At 46.4% G+C, this 16,456-nt stretch overlaps 1 pseudogene; it reads left to right on the top strand.

The window, feature by feature from the left end:
* The first annotated feature begins 8,258 nt into the window (after window positions 1-8,258).
* On the top strand, window positions 8,259-12,782 carry LOC148535222 (uncharacterized; annotated as a pseudogene).
* Window positions 12,783-16,456: the final 3,674 nt, after the last annotated feature.

Below are 16,456 nucleotides of genomic sequence, written 5' to 3'. Positions count from 1 at the left end.
CAAGAACCACTTCCTCCTAGTGCTGAAGCTGCTGCCACTAGTCATGACATAGACGATAACATGCCATCAACGTCGTCTGCCAAGGCCGATGCCCAATGTCATAGTAGAGGGCACATACAATCCCAAATGACAAAGTTCAGGAAAATGACCTTGAAAAAAACATTGAAATCATCTGAAGAGAAACGTAAACTTGCCAATATGCCATTTATGACACGGAGTGGCAAGGAACGGCTAAGGTCTTTCCCTATGACTAGTGTGTGTCATACTAGTATGACTAGTATGTTCATGACTAGTGGTTCAGCTTCACATGACAATGGAAGCCCTCCTCCCGCTAAAAAATCAAACGAGTTAAGCTGGCAAAAGCACAGCAAAGAACTGTGCGCTCTAAGAAGACATCACAAATCCCCAAGGAGAGTCCAAGTGTGGTGAGGGTTGCGATGCCTGACCTTCCCAGCACTGGACGGGAAGAGGTGGCTCTTTCCACCATTTGCACGCCCCCTGCAAGTGCTGAAAGGAGCACCCACAGTCCACTTGCTGATATGCAAATTGAAGATGTCACTGTTGAAGTACAACAGGATGAGCATACTGGTGTAGCTGGCGCTGAGGAGAAAGTTGGCGAGGAGGATTCTGATGGTGATGTGGTTTGTTTAAATCAGGCTCCGGGGGAGACAGTTGTTGTCCGTGGGATGAAAAAGCCCATCACGGTCATGCCTGGGCAGAAGACCAAACATTCCACCTCTTTGGTCTGGCAATATTTCTATCCAAATCCGGACAACAACTGTCTTGCCATATGTACCATATGTAAGGGTGAAATAAGTAGGGGTAGGTACGTTAACCACCTAGGAACATCCTCCCTTATACGGCACCTGCAGCGCGTTCATAAAAAGTTACTGTCAAGTTCAGAAACTTTGGCTAAGACCGTAAGCAGTACAGGGACACCTAAATCCCTTTTTCCTGTTTTATCCAAGGAATCGGTGGATGAGAAGGATGAGGACGACATCTTGCCTCCGTAGAGCCAGTTTGTGCAGGGACACATTAATTGCCAGCTTGGTTTGTGGGGGCCCAAACGAACCAATCATTTCAGCAACAGTCATGTGGCAGACCCTGAAATGATTGGTTTGTTAAAGTGTGCATGTCCTGTTTATACAACCATAAGGGTGGGTGGGAGGGCCCAAGGACAATTCCATCTTGCACCTCTTTTTTTTCTTTGCAGTATGTACTGTTTGGGGCCTAGTTTTTCAAACTGCCATCCTGTCTGCCACTGCAGTGTCACTCCTAGATGGGCCACGTGTTTGTGCCGCCCACTCGTGTCGCTTAGCATAGTCATCCAGCTACCTCGGTGCAACCTTTTGGCCATAAAAACAATATTGTGAGGTGTTAGGTGTTCAGAATAGTCTGGAAATGAGTGGAAATGAAGGTTATTGAGGTTAATAATTGAATAGGAGCATAAAAACCCACAAATTCTGTGATTTTAGCTGTTTTTATGCTTTTTAAAAAAAAAATACAGATCCAAAACACAAAACCCAGAACCCAAAGCATGGAAGGGTGATTTTGGCAAAACCAATCCAGATCCAAAACACGAAGAAAGATACCGATCCAAAACCAAAACACAAAACACGAAAAGTGGCCGGTGCACACCCCTAATTATAGGTTGTTATTGTGATTTTATTTGACCAGTCAATGTATTATAATTTATTTTTTTAGTTATTAAAACTGTTTATAGCCAATTTGTGAAGTGTATGAATCATTTCATGCCGCTCCTCTCTCTATATATATTATCAAGCACAGAGGTCTATTTCTAAATTTGTGTTATATACCCGTTTATAAGGTTATTTTATGTGCAACCACAAGCACATTTTTTCCTCTTTGCTGCTGGGTCTGACAGTTTAATTGACATTAGTATCATTAAATTTACATATCAGCGCTGGGCTTCCTTTTTTCTATTATCCCAAATATGGCCATTCAGTGAAAATGGCAAATAATTCACCAAATTGTCTATAGAATATCGCCTGATCTGAATCCAGATTCTATGAAGGAGAGAGCAAGTGCACAGGCAATGCAATACATCCACATGTAATGTACAACAACATTGATATTTTCTGGTAGCAGACATTCCTACCAGGAACTGACAATGGGGCAGGAAATAAGCCTAGTGAAATATATTTCGGAACATCTCCTGATATTGTGCTGAGGGCAATAATTAACAGGAGGTAATCAAATTTCTGACCATTAGGTCGCAAGTAAGTGACATAAAATTGGGTAGCCACTGACTCATATCCAGTCGTGTAGAGACGAGAGTGATATATAGTTTTCAGCAATAGAGTGTAACAGGAGCGGATTGCGATGGAAAACCAGCCCGGGAAAATTCTGGAAGCAGCCCAAATGAAGGCATGGTCTGTTGAAGGGGTGGAGCCTGTTGAGGGGGACGGGATCACTCCTCATAGAACCTAATTCTGAGTTGGACACAGTTGCGGACTACCTTGCATCTTTTGCTTCAGTTGCGTCTGCAACCTTTTTGCTAATGCTGCTACAAAGCCCTTCCCTCATGCGTAAGAATGTGCAAGGACTGAGACGCCCACTGTCAGTGTCTACAGATGCTGCAATCAAGTTTTGTGTGTCCTTAGACGTCACCATTGGTCGCATTAGTGAAACTTTTACCAGCCCTACGCTAGGTGCAAATCATCCGTCTGAGTAAAGCCTCCAATGTGAGCGATTCAGTGTCTCTGTACATAACTACTTTAAGCAACACTCCGCTGTCACTCCAATAACACACCCATACTACATTACATCAGCGTCTGATTAGCCAACCACCTGTAATTACCCAGGAACGCCCAACACGTTTCTAATACACTTCTTCATGTGTGCATATGAATAAGTACTGCGACTCTGTAAGAACACCATCAGGATGTATGTGGTGCGACCAGTGCCATGGCACAAGGCACCGCAGGGCAGGGGCATACTTGCCGACAATCTGGCTGCTCCTTCCGGGAGGGAGCAGCCAGATCGGCAACACAGGGGGCGTGGCCGGCAAAAGGGGGTGGGTCCAAATGAGGTGAGGTCAGTTTGCGGGCGTGACAGGGGGCGGGGCCACATGATCGCGTCATTTTAGCCCCGCCCCCGCTACACAATGCAGGAAAAATAGGCATTGCAAAGCAGGGGGCGGGGCCAAAATGACGCGATTCGCGTCAGCGGCCCCCCCGCTGCGGGGGTTTATCAGGTAATTCGGAGGGGGGGTCGGGGGATCGGCGGCAGGCGGGAGGCTTGCCTGCCTTTCCGGGGGGGCGGGAGCTGCACCCGTTTATCGGGAGGCTCCCGCCCGAATCGGGAGGGTAGGCAACCCTGGGCAGGGGGCACTGTTTGGGCCTGTCAATTTTCCTGTTTATTATCATTCTCACTTGTAGCTTCCTCTTCTTTTATCCCCAGCATCTCCTGAGCTCCCCTATCTCTTCCCTGGCCATGCCCCTTTTTCAGGTGCACTATCTTATGTCCCTAGTTAAAAAATGGGGGTGGGGGGGGCACCAATGCTCTCTCTGGTACAGGGCACCAAAAATTCTAGTTGCGGCTCTGCTCTGTAAAGTGCTACGGAATATGTGTGCGCTATATAAATAACTGGTAATAAATAATAAATGCACGCACCCCAGCTGTGACATCCACATAGACTAAAATTATGTTTAGTCAGCATGTCATAGCGCTTTTTCAGGCAAACTATATATTTATATAAGAAAGTGCATAAGAATGCACCCATAATATTTAAATTAACACTTAACATATTTGTGTTTAAACACTGCACATAATAAAAATAGTAGTAATAATAGTAATAACCTCTTCACTGCCAAAAGGCATGAGAGTAAATAGCAGTACACAGTATACAGGAAGCAGCCAGACCACATTACCATCATTACACTGTTCTTCATAGCCAGGAGCCCTGTAAATATACATTATGTCAGACTCCTACACCAGGCCATACACAGTTAAGCACACAGGCAGCAGCCATTAACCCGAATACGCAAAAGCTTATTGCTGCTCCCCGATTGGAGCTATACTCTTATTACGAAAGCTGCTGTCCAGCCTAGCAAGCAGTGTGAGCTGGCCTGACAGAGGGGAGCATGAGACTGACCCTGCAGGAACTTGCTCGCTTTTTCGATGGCCCAATCCGCCCCTGCATATATTTATTTCAATTTTAATTTCAAATATTCAATTATATATTGAAACCAAGCTCATACTTCTTTTGCATCTTTTGCAGTTTCTTGTGGGATTACAACTCTCAGCATGGCAGGGCTTCAGGGCTTGTAGTACCTAGTAAGCTAGAAAAAAAAATTATATACAGTTTATCATTTTTTTCAACCTACACACACTTCCCCAGTTGATTCAGAGATGGACGTTAATATGATTGCAGCTGCGAAATATGCTAATAGTTCAAAAACTTACCAGAGTATAAAGACTCCCACGATGCCTTCTCATATACGTCCAACGTCATTTACCTGTGTAAATATCGGTAACATCAATGAGCATCGAGCAATCATCTTAGCCTTGCGGCCGGTCTGACCTGCCACAAACACTGCAGCTCTCCTGACTCGCAGAGAGCTCTGCGTATGTAATAGCAATGGCTAATTTATGCACGCTCATATAACGTTGTTTAAACAGTAAGACACACCTGCATTTTTCTGATTCCCCCTGTTACCTCCTGTGAGGAGATAAGTTTTGGGTTGCGTTTCTGTACTTATCCCATTAACTAATTGTACATTTTACAATATTGCTATTAAGTCCTCCATATTTCTTCAAATTCCTGTATTGTACTATATCAACCTCACTATATAAAAAATTGGTTGTGGTGGATATACTTATACTTATACAATATAAACAATATAAACCAGGCAATTAATCAATTATAAATCATTGTTTATTAAATTGCATATAAGTACAATATGGATTTATATATCTAACTCCTCTTTAGAACATAAGGGGATAGGTTCATCAGGAAATTAACCAGTATATTCCAGCGCAGTGATTAATTTTAATTATGAATATCACCATTAGGAAGTAAATAGGTTTAATACAACACTAGAGTTATTGCAGTGTAACCAACTAATATGATGGCTACCGCACATACATCAGTAATGAGTTTAGATAAGACCAATACATTAGGAAGATGGCTAGTATATGAGCACAAGATGTATTGTTAGGAATAAGGCCACCTTCTGGCTATTCAGCTATATTAATGATAGTAACCACAGGCAAAATGGCCGCTGGAGTCTTCTGGGATAACATACTAACTCTAGTGCCAGTGTAACATCATTAACAAGAGGCACAGCGTTTAGCACAGCAGGGACAATAACAAAATGGCCGCCGGAGACCGCCCATGCGCGATGGCCTAATAATATAATAATATGCACACTCTAGTGCCAGAAATCAGACCAGCGCTATTAGGCTATGACGCGCTTGCGCGCACGACTCGGAAGTGCACCCAGCGCACGCAGAGGCCCTGGACACTGACCAATGAATTGATGAATGCAGACCTATATAAGGACACTGGGAAGAAGGGTGGGCACCCTTGAAAAAGTCAGCGAAAACCGGATGAAACGCGTTGGGCCACGCCCCCCTATTGACATGACTTTTATGAGAGACTTTATTCCAATTAGTCAGCAACACTGGTTATTATATAACCTATGTTCCCTATGTATGGGAAGCTTTTATAGATGTTAGGACTCCTCTGAGTCCCTTTCCTACTTGCAATAAAGCAGTTTAATCAGACTAGAGTCTGTAGTCATTCACAGTATGATTTAATGTGCAGTAGCCATTCCTACCCATAATATCCCCTCATAAGCATCACACAAGCACCGGGACAAGGAGAACCAGCAGGAGCAGCACAACATATGGGGTAAGTACAATCCAACCTTACCTACCTGCATTATAGTGTTACCTAGTTCCCTGATACTGTGCTATTATTATATTTGAGGTGGAGAGGAGGTAAAGGCACTTCTAATATCTGGAATCAAACTATAAGAACACCCATCCTACAGACATTACAATTTATTAATCACTGAGACCATCTAAGGACAATCCTTTATGAGAGACAGTAGTACTTTCAGACATACCCAATCCCGGTCAGGGAAAGGCAACGTATACCATCCAGCAAGCCATTTTTTCTACGGTTTTAAGAACACCCTGCCTACAGTCTAAGAGTTTTACAGCTTGAGAGTTGGGACTTTAGAATTTAACCACGGGACACTGTGCATTCTAATTACTAGCATAGTGCAACTTTCATTCAGCAACATCTGCATATTAATCATTGCCCCAGAGCGCACCACTAAAATTTGTTTATTAGATAAGGGAAAAAGACTTCTCTGACTTGCCTGCATGTTAAAGAGAGTTATGACCCAGTTCTATGTTTTTAAATTGAAGCCCTCAGTCTGCATGTCTCATACAGGAAGTTTGTCAGCAGCAGACAGCAAGGGAGTGTTCCTGTTACAAAGCCCTCCTCCTTCCTCTTTAGAAAGACTGACACCTGGGCCCACCAATGAGAGAGAGAGAGGGAAGTAGGGTGGTGCAGCAAGGGGAATTGTGGGTTAGTGTGTGACTACAGTGTGACTCTGGAGGTTGGGGTGTTGTCCCCTCTCAGTGTCTTAAGATATATAGCAGCTCTGTGTGCCCTGTTACAGCTGTCCAGGTAGGGAGGAGATATACAGCAGCTGGAAAGGACTTTGCTGAACTCTGAGTGGACTGTAATGATAAAACCCTGCTTACTGTTTGCTGGATTTCTATGTCTCCATGAATACAGTTCATCATTCCTTCATTATAACCTGCTCCACTGTGTGATCCCTGAACCCCAGGATACCCAGGTCATCCGGTATCCTCACATTTGGCGGCAGCGGTGGGACGTCACACAGTTCCTGCAGTAATTTCAGGGGAGTGAGTAGAAGCAACGCTAACACCAGAGAATATCAGCATGGAGAGTCAGTCAGGAGTTGCAACTGGTGGCCAAATTGAAAACGTTATGAGAGAGGAGGAGAAGTTTTACCGGACAGCCCGGAAACCGCACCTGCAAGGATTTTGCAGGATGAAGGGAATTGCATATAATGGAACTGACACCCGGGAGATTCTGGTATTGCGGTTGTTGGAGTGGGATCGTGCACACCCAGAGGATCCCGACCACCTGAGTGATGACGAAGAAGGACCGACAGGCAGTAGAAGCACTTCTTCCAGTCGGTTACCCGAGTCAACCACCGCTACTCCCGCCCCACTACGGAGCTGGCTGGGGGCGCTAGGTGAAAGTGCAACTACACAAGAGAGAGCTGGCATGATCCAAGCGATATTAGGGGTACAAATCCCTGCTAGCAGCGGAACTGTGCTGTCGCCCAGAGGGGCTGAACAAGAGAAGCAGCGCTTGGGATTTAAGGATGTTCCCACATTTCGAGAGAATGAAACTGACATTGACACTCACCTCCAGATCTTTGAGAATCTCATGGGAGTGCACGGGATAGAGCCAGCTGAATGGCCCAAGTACTTGGGGCCAAGTCTCACTTTAGAATTTAACCATGGGACACTGTGCATTCTAATTACTAGCATAGTGCAACTTTCATTCAGCAACATCTGCATATTAATCATTGCCCCAGAGCGCACCACTAAAATTTGTTTATTAGATAAGAGAAAAAGACTTCTCTGACTTGCCTGCATGTTAAAGAGAGTTATGACCCAGTTCTATGTTTTTAAATTGAAGCCCTCAGTCTGCATGTCTCATACAGGAAGTTTGTCAGCAGCAGACAGCAAGGGAGTGTTCCTGTTACAAAGCCCTCCTCCTTCCTCTTTAGAAAGACTGACACCTGGGCCCACCAATGAGAGAGAGAGAGGGAAGTAGGGTGGTGCAGCAAGGGGAATTGTGGGTTAGTGTGTGACTACAGTGTGACTCTGGAGGTTGGGGTGTTGTCCCCTCTCAGTGTCTTAAGATATATAGCAGCTCTGTGTGCCCTGTTACAGCTGTCCAGGTAGGGAGGAGATATACAGCAGCTGGAAAGGACTTTGCTGAACTCTGAGTGGACTGTAATGATAAAACCCTGCTTACTGTTTGCTGGATTTCTATGTCTCCATGAATACAGTTCATCATTCCTTCATTATAACCTGCTCCACTGTGTGATCCCTGAACCCCAGGATACCCAGGTCACCCGGTATCCTCACATTTGGCGGCAGCGGTGGGACGTCACACAGTTCCTGCAGTAATTTCAGGGGAGTGAGTAGAAGCAACGCTAACACCAGAGAATATCAGCATGGAGAGTCAGTCAGGAGTTGCAACTGGTGGCCAAATTGAAAACGTTATGAGAGAGCAGGAGAAGTTTTACCGGACAGCCCGGAAACCGCACCTGCAAGGATTTTGCAGGATGAAGGGAATTGCATATAATGGAACTGACACCCGGGAGATTCTGGTACTGCGGTTGTTGGAGTGGGATCGTGCACACCCAGAGGATCCCGACCACCTGAGTGATGACGAAGAAGGACCGACAGGCAATAGAAGCACTTCTTCCAGTCGGTTACCTGAGTCAACCACCACTACTCCCGCCCCACTACAGAGCTGGCTGGGGGTGCTAGGTGAAAGTGCAACTACATAAGAGAGAGCTGGCATGATCCAAGCGATATTAGGGGTACAAATCCCTACTAGCAGCGGAACTGTGCTGTCGCCCAGAGGGGCTGAACAAGAGAAGCAGCGCTTGGGATTTAAGGATGTTCCCACATTTCGAGAGAATGAAACTGACATTGACACTCACCTCCAGATCTTTGAGAATCTCATGGGAGTGCACGGGATAGAGCCAGCTGAATGGCCCAAGTACTTGGGGCCAAGTCTCACCGGTAGGGCTCTGGAAGCCTACAGGGCTCTAACTCCCCAGGAATGTGGAGTCTACACCTGTATAAAGAAGGCATCGCTGGCTAAGTTTCAGATCACTGCAGAAACTTATCGTCTCAAGTTCAGGACACTGAGTAAAAGTGGGACTGCTTCCTACCAAGAGTTTGCCAGTCAGCTACGGCAAGCTTGTGGAAAATGGCTCGAGGGCAGACAGGCCTCTACTGTGGAGCAGATTGTCAACCTAATCATGGTAGAACAACTAATGATTAAGATGGAACCAGAGGTACGGGAGTGGGTCGCAGACCGGAAGCCTAGCACACCTGAACAAGCTGCAGAATGGGCTGATGAATATATAGCTAACCGTCCCCAATGGAGAGTCTTCAGTGCAACAGGTGGTACAAGAACACCATGAGTGGAGAAGCTCCCTGACAGAGAACCACGCATAAATGATAGTAGTAAAGGAGGCCCTATCAAAAACATCTCTTATCAACCACCCAGATTCAAAGTGGCTAACCCAGAACCTCGGAAGCGTTACCGCTGCAATCAACCAGGACACTTGTTGAGGGACTGTCCACGCACACGAGGGCCATTCCCTGGGGCTAGACCGGCCCCAGTCTCTGTGGTATGTTACCCCATGGAGGATTATTGCAAGGAGGTCATCCAGTCAGATGTGGCCGAAATGATGGATGGGGTGTATATTGTAGACCTGGTTCTGGGGGAGGAGCAGGCAACTCCTCAGAATATACAGGGGCACTTACAGCCTGTGTTGGTAGAGGACCAGTGGGTACAGGGCCTACGAGATTCTGGGGCCTCACTCACATTGATTGAGCCAGACCTGATTCCCACCTCCCGGGTGATTCCTGGACAGTATGTACAATTGCCACCACCAGGAGACAACAGACTGATATCCCCATCACCAAGATACATCTCGACTGGGGAGCCGATCAAGGAATTGTGGAGGTCGGAGTACTCAAGGGGCTACCAGCCAAAGTCATCCTCGGGAATGATCTGGGACAGGGACTGGTGACACGCTTCATTCAAGTGGTGACCTGGAGCTAAACCCAAAGAGCAGTGACCCAGGTGACAGATTCAGAACAGAACCAACCTACCCCGACCACAATGGTGAGTGATTCCAGTCCCTTGTCCAGTACTTTAGAGTTAGACTTGGGGGAGGTTGACCGGAGCGAGTTTCGACAGGCCCAATGGACAGACCCTTCCCTAAGTAAATTAAGGAGCGCAGCCAACCTGGGGTTGGAAACAGATGATGGGAGCAAGATAGTTTGGGAAGAGGAATTGCTGTACCGAGTGGTCGTTCTTCAGTCTGGACAGGAAACAGTAATGCCTACTAAACAGTTGGTGGTACCTACACCGTACAGAGCACAATTACTAGCCCTTGCTCATGACATTTCTTCTGGCCATGAATCTCTAGATACGTTAAGCAGTATCGAGACACCTGCAATACCTGCCAGAGGCTCGGGAAGCCCAGGCGAAAAGCTCCTCTGCACCCATTACCTATTATAGGGGAGCCCTTTGCCCATGTTGCCATAGACCTAATTGGACCATTAGCTATTCCCAGTCATACGGGAAAGAAGTACATCCTAACACTGGTGGACTTTGCTACACGCTATCCTGAGGCTGTGGCCCTTTCATCTATTGACACAGAACACATTGCGCAAGCATTGACGGACATATTCAGCCGGCTTGGATACCCGCAGGAAGTCATCACAGATCAAGGGCCCCAATTCCAAAGTGAACTAATGCAAACCCTGTGGGAAAAGTGGGGGGTTCGACCTCTTCGGACCACCTCTTATCATCCACAGACCAATGGACTCTGTGAACGTTTCAATGGAACACTAAAAAGACTTCTACAAGCTTACATGCTGTCCGAGGGGAGGGACTGGGAGAGAGCCCTTCAACAGCTTCTATTCACTTATCGCGAAGTCCCACAGGCGTCTACTGGATATTTCCCATTTGAACTTTTGTACGGCCGGAAAGTGTGGGGGCCTCTAGACCTGGTCAAAGAGAGCTGGGAGGGAACTTTCCAAGAACACCAGTAGCCCATTTTACAATATGTAGAGAATATGCGGAACCGCATGAGAAGATTGCTACAGTTAACCCAAGAGCATCTCAGGGAATCACAAGAGAGACAAAAGGAATGGTATGATGCCCACGGTCAAGACTGAGAGTTGCATCCAGGGCAAAAAGTAATGGTGCTTATCCCAGTGTGAAGAAACAAACTGCAGGCCACGTGGGAAGGACCGTATACCGTGGTAAGGCGCACCGGGCCGGTCAATTACGTGATTGCCCTGGATAAGGGAGGGAAGTACCTACGCACCTTCCATATAAATCGAATTAATGCCTATCGTGATCGTCAAGTAGTAACAATGGCAGTATGTTGTCCTCCGATGGAGATACCAGAAACTGATCCTTTGCTTGACCTTTTGGGAGCTGCTAAAGAGAAGAAAGGAGTGGAATCAGTCCAGGTGGGACAACAGTTGAATGCAACCCAGCAGCAAGAGATGTGGTGGATCTTAGAGGCTGAACAGGCCCAGTTTTCTTGTCTACCTGGTCGAACTCATCTGACCGCCCACCATGTGGACACTGGGAGTGCTAGGCCCATCCGACAAGTTGCTTACCGGATGACTCCGGGTGTTATGAGGCAGGTAAAGGCTGAGATCAAGGAGATGCTAGCTTTGGGGGTCATAGTGCCATCTAAAAGCCCATGGGCTGCTGGGGTTGTGTTGGTTCCCAAGAAAGATGGGACCACACGGTTTTGTGTGGACTATCGCAAATTGAACGAAGTCACCACCACTGATGCTTACCCTATGCCCCGTGTTGATGAGCTACTGGATAGGATTGGAGGGGCTGAGTTTGTCTCAACGTTGGATTTGAGCAAAGGCTACTGGCAAATCCCACTTACCAAAGAGGCCCAGGAGCATTCTGCCTTCATCACACCGGAAGGACTCTTTGAGTGAACTACAATGCCTTTCGGGATGAAGAACGCCCCTGCCACATTCCAGCGAATGGTTAATGACCTCTTGGAGGGGTGTCAAGACTTTTCCCAAGCCTACTTAGATGACATTGCCATCTTCAGCCATACCTGGGAGGAGCATTTAATTCAGGTGACAGAAGTGCTGAAGAGGATTAGACAGGCTGGACTCACCATACGCCCAGATAAGTGTCAGATGGGGATGGCTGAGGTTCAGTACCTAGGACATCTGGTCAGAGGAGGTGCTATCAGACGTGATCCGGCAAAGGTGGAGGCTATTGCCAATTGGCCCCAACCTGTCAACCAAAAACAAGTGCAGGCGTTTCTTGGAGTTGCTGGCTATTACAGGAAATTTATACCACATTACAGCACCGTGGCCAAGGCTCTGACAGACTTGACCAAAAAGAGATATGCTCGAGATATTGAATGGACTGTTGAATGTGAGCAAGCTTTCAACACCTTAAAAGACTTGCTGACTCGAGCCCCAGTGTTGGCTGCCCCTGACTACAACAGAAAGTTTATTGTGCAGACAGACACATCAGGGTATGGACTTGGGGCAGTGTTGAGTCAAGTGGGAGCAGACGGTAGGGAACATCCAATTGTATATCTATCCCGTAAACTAGCTGACCGAGAGATAGCCTACGCCACTATTGAAAAATAATGTCTAGCCATAGTCTGGGCTTTAAAGAAGCTACAACCATATCTTTATGGGAAAGAATTTACTGTTGTCACTGACCATAACCCGTTCTATTGGCTAAACAGAACCTCGGGGGAAAATGGTAGGTTGTTGAGGTGGAGTCTGGCGTTACAAAGTTTCAACTTTTCCATTTCTCACAAAAAGGGACGAGAACATCACAATGCTGACGGGCTATCCAGAAGCATATCAAGCTTCGCAGACCCTCGGGCCGAGTCGACAGTCAGGCCTCCAACATTGGGACCATGTCTGTCTCCTCGATTTAAGAAGGGGGAGGTATGTGAGAAGACAAGGGAAAAGGACTTCTAGGACTTGCCTGCATGTTAAAGAGAGTTATGACCCAGTTCTGTGTTCTTAAATTGAAGCCCTCAGTCTGCATGTCTCATACAGAAAGTTTGTCAGCAGCAGACAGCAAGGGAGTGTTCCTGCTACAAAGCCCTCCTCCTTCCTCTCTAGAAAGACTGACACCTGGGCCCACCAATGAGAGAAAGAGAGGGAAGTAGGGTGGTGCAGCAAGGGGAATTGTGGGTTAGTGTGTGACTACAGTGTGACTCTGGAGGTTGGGGTGTTGTCCCCTCTCAGTGTCTTAAGATATATAGCAGCTTTGTGTGCCCTGTTACAGCTGTCCAGGTAGGGAGGAGATATACAGCAGCTGGAAAGGACTTTGCTGAACTCTGAGTGGACTGTAATGATAAAACCCTGCTTACTGTTTGCTGGATTTCTGTGTCTCCATGAATAAAGTTCATCATTCCTTCATTATAACCTGCTCCACTGTGTGATCCCTGAACCCCAGGATACCCAGGTCACCCGGTATCCTCACACCTCCCCCAAACACTGACTACCTGTCACTCACTTTGCGAGACAATCACAGTACATGTGCAGTGCGGCTTATACACATGTGCAGTGGCAAACAATCGCTCCATCTGCACACAAATCGCCATGACATCGGTCTCTAAATCAGTCCTAGAGGCAGAACAACGTGGGGCACCCTGTGTCTGCATGTGAAACAAATGGTCTGGCCACAATTCAATTCGATGCAATGATGAATAGCCCTGGGAGAGAGCTCCCAGTCCTATTCAATTCAGTGCGCTGTTAAGACGAAGGGAATGCCATCAAACTGCTGCGCGGCACTTTTGTCTGATTCCTCGTTGCACCCCAGGAGGGTACGAGAAGAAGTCCTTTAGGTGGGACTAAACATCGTGTTGAATTGAATAGCTCCGGGAGCTCCCACCCGGGGCTATTCAATATCGCTTTGAATTGAATCAGGGCCTCTGTGTCTTATCTCCTAGACTGTGTATAGGACATGCACCTACTGTATAACATCAAAATTCAATGCAATGCAATTAATGCAAACAGAGAAAAACAGATAGGCTATGGATGTTTTCTATTAGTACACATCAATTCGATGCAATGATGAATAGCCCTGGGAGAGAGCTCCCAGTCCTATTCAATTCAGTGCGCTGTTAAGACGAAGGGAGTGCCATCAAACTGCTGCGCGGCACTTTTGTCTGATTCCTCGTTGCACCCCAGGAGGGTACGAGAAGAAGTCCTTTAGGTGGGACTAAACATCGTGTTGAATTGAATAGCTCCGGGAGCTCCCACCCGGGGCTATTCAATATCGCTTTGAATTGAATCAGGGCCTCTGTGTCTTATCTCCTAGACTGTGTATAGGACATGCACCTACTGTATAACATCAAAATTCAATGCAATGCAATTAATGCAAACAGAGAAAAACAGATAGGCTATGCATGTTTTCTATTAGTACACATAATTGTAGAAATAAACACCATATAAAAACAGGTATGTGTATATGTACATATATATATATATATATATACACATATATATATGTTCAATGGGAAGTGATTGTATATTGTGGGATGTGATTTTATATATATATATATATATATAATATATATATATATATATATATATACATACAAATAAATATATACATATATGTGTATAAATTTCTCCTTCATCCACCAAGGGACACTGGAGCCTCAGTACAATGGGGTATAGGAGTGGGTTAGCCGGGAGCTGGCACCTTTAAATAAAATACTATGGTAGCTAGCTCCTCCCCCTCTATACCCCCCCAGGTCAGTCTAAAAAAGTGTGCCCTGGGAGCTGGACATATGCCTCCTTAGGGCTCTGAAAAGTTTTAACAAAGCACTTCAGTCAGCAAGAGGACAGACAAGCAGCCTACTGCTCCTGCCTGTCTGCGCCGATGGAGCTGCCGGGGAGACCTCACCGCTGCTGCATGCGGTTTGCGCTGAGGTCTCCTGCTATAGAGACCTCAGTCTCTGGGATGCCCAAAGACATGCTGCATGCAGTGCACGTCGCGGGCTCCGGTAGCACATGCAGGCCGCCGGCAGCACAGGCAGGGCTAAGGTAGTGCTCCCTGGCTCTCTGGTTAGCAGAGGAGCCAGGACAAGATTTTAGGCGGGCATCCACTGTGTGCTCCACTAGCATAGCTGGGGGCGGAGCCTAAGTATCCCTTCTGCTCCTGCCTCCCAGCAGCTTCAGTGCTTCCAGAAGAACGTTGGTGGCCATTTTGACAGCACTACAGGGTGGAGACTGTGCAGGCTGTGTCAGGAGTCAGGCTAGTACTCGGTGTATCAGCACTTGCATTTTCTTGTAATCAGCACTATTCTGTTAGTGCTGCAGGGATCATAGTTTATCTCGCTCTATGCCCCTTTCAGCAAGGTCTCTGTTGGTGTGATTGTATAACGGTTAGGTGTGATTGTATAACGGTTATTGCAATCTTACTATCCTTTTCACTGTGTGTGTGTGTGTGTGTGTGTGTGTGTGTGTGTGGTACACTATAGACATGTCTAACAAGGGGTCTAAAGCTGCCCAAAAATCATTTTCTTGCAAAACTTGTGGTGAGAAATTTACACAGGGACAGTCTAATACTTCCTTACTGTGTGACAAATGTGTGTCTCAGCCTCAAGATACTGATCTTGTAAGTCAGCCTATGTGGTCTGATCAATTGACATCAGTTATATCATATCTGTCATCAGAGCTGGAAGCAGCTTGCAAAGACAGGGAGAGGCTAAAACAGACAGCAGCTTAACCAGATTGGGTTCGCTCACTGGCCAGATCTGTTGAAGGACTTACAAAACAATGTCCCAGGCTCTGCATCTTCTCCTACTCAGGTCCTTAGTAAGAGATTGATTCATAACCCCTTACGCTGGGATGAATCAGAGGATGAGGAGGTGCAGGACCCTGAAGAGGGCGAGGTTCAGGAAGAGGAGGTTCACATTCCTGAAGACCCTGAACCTGCATCTCAGGGTGTAGATGCTTAATTACTGCAGTATGCCTGGTGTTACATGTAAAAGATTTAGAGTTTACTGCAAAACCGTCTATCTTAGGTAAAAGATTTAAACAGTCTGTTACTTTTCCAGCATCTTAAGAGCTGGATGAGATTCTTTCCTCCGCTTGGAAACACCCAGAAAAGAAATTTCAAACTTCTAAGAAATATCTGTCTTATTACCCCTTTCCACCTGACAGTAGGCTATTATGTGAAACTCCTCCAGCAGTGGACCCGTCAGTAGCCCATCTTTCCAAAAAGATGGTGCTTCCGGTGCCTGGTGCTGTTTCCTTAAAGGAAACCTCTGACAGGAAGCTGGAACACACATTAAAATCCTTATATACAGTAGCAGGGATTTTGATGCGTCCAGCACTAGTTAGTTGTTGGGTGAATAAGGCCATTGAGGCCTGGGCGATGCAGCTGGCAGAGGGACAGGATTAAGACAGGAACACAAACTGACAACCTAATTCAGTTAGCCGAACAGATTGCAGAATCGGCTGCAATCCTTGGAGAAGCATCTAAGGACATTTGTAATCTATCTGCCAGATCTTCAGCATTAGCTATATCAGCTAGACGGGCTCTGTGTCTGCGTCAATAGTAAGCAGATGCAGAGTCTACGAGAGCAGT

Source organism: Taudactylus pleione, unplaced genomic scaffold (assembly GCF_031769625.1).
Source record: "Taudactylus pleione unplaced genomic scaffold, aTauple2 ptg000054l, whole genome shotgun sequence".
NCBI classification, from domain to species: Eukaryota; Metazoa; Chordata; class Amphibia; order Anura; family Myobatrachidae; genus Taudactylus; species Taudactylus pleione.
Note: the sequence above shows the minus strand (reverse complement) of the source record. Positions and strands in the feature narration are given on the sequence as shown.